General features: G+C 34.7%; 1 protein-coding gene across 2 annotated transcripts in view; it reads right to left on the bottom strand.

Moving 5' to 3' along the window:
• LOC100183375 (receptor-interacting serine/threonine-protein kinase 1) overlaps window positions 1–3910 on the bottom strand; it is a 7309-nt gene extending 3399 nt beyond the window's left edge. The window contains exons 1-2 of one of the 2 annotated variants that reach the window (XM_026840360.1): window positions 3773–3910; window positions 3423–3537 (exon numbers count right to left, since the gene is read on the bottom strand). The gene's annotated coding sequence lies outside the window, so the exon portion shown is untranslated. The remainder of the gene's footprint in view (window positions 1–3422; window positions 3538–3772) is intronic. The other variant, XM_026840361.1, reaches the window with a different exon arrangement.
• Between the last annotated feature and the right edge of the window lie 744 nt (window positions 3911–4654).

Raw genomic sequence — 4654 nt, 5'->3', positions numbered from 1 at the left:
CGATCATGGTCATAATCTTTGCTCACGCCGATTCGTCTTCATCTGATGTCATATAAAGTGCAGTCCTTGTTTATTAAAATACAAACAAATATAACACTACGACCTAAAGGCATACCCAGAACTTAAAGTCATTTGCTTGCAACAATAACCAAATTATTCTTCAGGAAATTTTTAACACAATTGTTTTCAATCTATTTGCCATTTTCCAAACAGCGCCAGTGTTCAAAAATGCAAAGGCTGAATGACAATTGGAAACTTATCTAAACTAAGTGTCAGGTCTAGGCATTGCATTTATACTTCACAACTGCACATCAATTGGGCAAACAAACCGGAAGACTAATATTTTAATACTTATTGGAACCCTTTTAGTACATGCAAATATGTGGACTTCAGTTTGTGTAAGTTTAAACGGGTAATGACCCTATAATGCAAACAATGTTTTATCAAACCTTAAACTATACGTTGAAAAGCCCGCATTTACTAGAACTTTGTGCCAATAACAGGCTAAGATTAAAGGTCACTACCTTAAACTTTAAGCAGAACGCACAGTGAATATCGATTTGCATTATAAATAACCGAGATAAAGCTGTGCGCTCTTTACACCGCACGCTTTCGGTGAAACAAAAATGGCGTCGCGATTAACTGACGATTACTGTGAACCTGTATCAACCACACTAAAGATAAAGTCGAGATTCAAACTTTTCACATCCTGTATTTATACCTATATAGCACCACAACGCGGTAACCACAGCACCTCAGGAGCAAAATGTTAAAAGCTCAAAATCCCTTTTGTATAACGTACATGTTCAAACACGGTATGTTTCGGTAACGTGCGGAGGTTAATTAAAAAACGAACCGAAACGCTCACAGGATAGCGTGGCAAAACAAGACCTTATTCAATTTGAATTTAAATACAAGCGAATACCCATAGAGAAAATATCTTTTGTGTACTGGTGTCGTATCACTCAAGTATGGTGTGTTATACCCTGATGATTGCGTGCGAAGATCAAATCGAAAATTGAGGAAAGGTAACGCTCTTTTGCGTTTTAAAAACAATATTTTTTCAATTTAAATTACTGTGAATAAAGACGACCCATCAAATAAAAGTTTGAATAATGACTTTTTTGTGGCGTACGACCTTAATCGCGATTTGTTGTCTTAATCGTGCGAAGATTAATTTAAAAAGTACGGTAAAGCAACATTGGGGGACGTCAAAAAAACAAGAGCTATGCAATATGAATTTTAATAATTAAACCAGTCATCAATAGCGAAAAGAAGCAACATTCATCACTATACTATGTGTAGCAAATAACCAGAACAAATATTCCTGTGCTACACTAGATTTAACCAAAAGAAAGTAAACACGTTTCTGAGCTTTACGCTATAACGAACCAATATATAAAACTTAACAACAGTTAAAAACTATACATCAGACATTTAGCTAACTAACCTGTATGAAACAAAACACCCATGTTATAACGGCTGTCGCTACCCCGCCGCGTAAGGATAACAGAGTTACATTTATAGAAGTTTTAAAACAAAGAGATTAAAACCAATGAGTGGAAACTCCGACGTAACAATGGGAAATTTGGTAATTTGTTTCGTACCCCGTCACGCTTCAATGCATCACGAAAAAGTCAAAAATATCGGTAACTAGGTGCAATCAAAGAGATTAAAACCAATTAGTGAAAACTCTGACGTAACAATGAGAAATTTGCTAATTTGTTTCGTACCCGTCACGCTTCAATGCATCACGAAAAAGTCAAAAATATCGGTAACTAGGTACAATCAAAGAGATTAAAACCAATTAGTGGAAACTCTGACGTAACAATGAGAAATTTGCTAATTTGTTTCGTACCCCGTCACGCTTCAATGCATCACGAAAAAGTCAAAAATATCGGTAACTAGGTGCAATCAAAGAGATTAAAACCAATTAGTGAAAACTCTGACGTAACAATGAGAAATTTGCTAATTTGTTTCGTACCCGTCACGCTTCAATGCATCACGAAAAAGTCAAAAATATCGGTAACTAGGTGCAATCAAAGAGATTAAAACCAATTAGTGAAAACTCTGACGTAACAATGAGAAATTTGCTAATTTGTTTCGTACCCGTCACGCTTCAATGCATCACGAAAAAGTCAAAAATATCGGTAACTAGGTACAATCAAAGAGATTAAAACCAATGAGTGGAAACTCTGACGTAACAATGGGAAATTTGGTAATTTGTTTCGTACCCCGTCACGCTTCAATGCATCACGAAAAAGTCAAAAATATCGGTAACTAGCACAGAAAGAAAAAAGAATAGAAGGCGCATCTCCAATGTCGGCAAAGGAGAAAGCACGATACACTGTCTCTCTTTCGCGGGTCGTTCCCGTTTACTATTGTAGTCAATGGAGTCGATGACGTTTTGTGTACTTTTTCTTCGTTTTTTGACTTAATTTAAAGTTATTGTGTAAAAAAACTATTTTCTAATATATATATATTTCTAAAAAACCGTTTGTTTGAAATTTTTAATTATTTTTTTTTAAATAATTAAATTTCCTGAACAAGTGGTAAACTGTAAGCGTTAACGTACCAAATAACTAAACTAGCCTAACAAACTTCAATAGCTGGTGTAGTTTTTAAAATAAACAGCTAAAACCTTCCAAAAACATTATGCGCCTATCTTTTACAATGGAGACGAAGGGAAATGGGGACGGAGTTGGCGGTCACGTGAATAGAAAAAAGAATATATCACGGTTTTGGAAAGTTGCGCGTTCTACTCTTTTTTATTTCTGTGGTAACTAGGTACAATCAAAGAGATTAAAACCAATGAGTGGAAACTCTGACGTAACAATGGGAAATTTGGTAATTTGTTTCGTACCCCGTCACGCTTCAATGCATCACGAAAAAGTCAAAAATATCGGTAACTAGGTACAATCAAAGAGTGACTAGATTTAATCGAAAGAAAGTAAACACGTTTTTGAGCTTTACGCTATAACGAACCAATATATAAAACTTAACAACAGTTGAAAACTATACATCAGACATTTAGCTAACTAACCATTTGCTGAGAGTAATATTTACCCTGGTAAAAGGGGTCTGGTGTTATACGTCTGTGGCTTTGATTGGCTCGCCATTATATTTATCGACTTGTTTTTGTGCAAGTAGAGTGTACTTTTAACCATGTTATAAAACAACTTGCACTTATAAGCTGTTTGTTTATGTGCTTTCGCTTGAATATGGTACGTTAAAGCATAGTCGTACAACTGCCGCCTAAAGTTTATAATGTACTTTACAGGCCTATAGGGAATGGTTTCTACTTATTATTAACTCAGATGGCATACCAGATGTAAATAATTATATGCTAATTAGTCGCATGGATAAATAAAGTAACATAAGGAGATCTAAGTATACATAATCTCTTATTTCTAAAAACTTACCCTCTCAATACATTTCAAAAGGTGCTAGTAATGCTCGTCTTCTTATGCTCAAGAGTATATACGCGTTATAAACTCATTTAGCCACCATCGTATGAAACTTCACATTTTCTAAAATCTAAATGTTACACCAAAGCCTATATACATAGATATACACAATAAATATGCATTTTTATATGTACGTTAATTTGCCAAATCAACAAGTTAAAAATGATAACAGTTTTAACGCACAAAACAAGCTATATATAGAGCTTTGATACCGGTGCCATAGAGTGCGTGTGGTATAAGCACAACCAATACTACGTTCTACATATTATTAGTATACACGACTTAAGTTGCAAATTACTTCTTACCGTTTGTATAGATGCAAAGAACAAGATATCTGTTTCTTTTGTCTTGATGAATTTTATCCGTTTTACTGTGTACAAGAAACTTTAAACAACTAAACAACTTCTTAAATACACATCATGCTTAATTATCTACATTTCCTAAAATATTAAATTGTCAGCATGTCTGTGCTGTTACTTTGTAACGCTAGCTAACAAAGGCAATCCCATTCAGCCCTGCAGCGACAATGTTTTTGAGACTATTTCCAAAACCGAAAACACGCGGCAGTATTTGCTTTCGGCGCTTTTTGTCTGCCGCAAACTTTAGACAGTAGCCGAAGTCAAATTAAAAAACGAAGTCTATCGTTTTTTTGTAAAAATAAGTGGTAGGGCGCACTGATGAAGCGAGACGCTGCAGTCACGTCTAAAAAGGTGACACAAACTCGAAAATGTATTTTAATTAAGGAACAATTGGTATTTTTAGAATCGGTTCCATATATAAGGTCTATCTGTACTCCAGTTATACGATTTTTCTGCAGTTTCCCTCTAATGGTTTTCTTAAATATGTACTTATTAGACTATTAACGTGTAATACCAAACAATTATAAGAAACAACACGCGAGCCTAATAAGATGTAGAAGGTAATAAGATATAACGCATATATGACTCGCCGACTTAAAAAAAACTTAAAAGGTTATTAATTATGCTATTCGACGTTCACTATTTTACTGCTCAGCAGCATTACCTAACGCTTTGGCTTAAGCTCTGCACACCTCACTATAAAATATACACGGTTTAAGTACAGTAGGATGGCGGACAGATGGAACACTTTTTAACTCTATTTTCTCGTCCCATTTAGTAGTAAACAAAGAACATTTAAAGAATTATAAAACTAAATTCTCATGACTC

This window comes from Ciona intestinalis, unplaced genomic scaffold, assembly GCF_000224145.3.
Source record: "Ciona intestinalis unplaced genomic scaffold, KH HT001219.1, whole genome shotgun sequence".
In the NCBI taxonomy this organism is placed as follows: Eukaryota; Metazoa; Chordata; class Ascidiacea; order Phlebobranchia; family Cionidae; genus Ciona; species Ciona intestinalis.
Note: the sequence above shows the minus strand (reverse complement) of the source record. Positions and strands in the feature narration are given on the sequence as shown.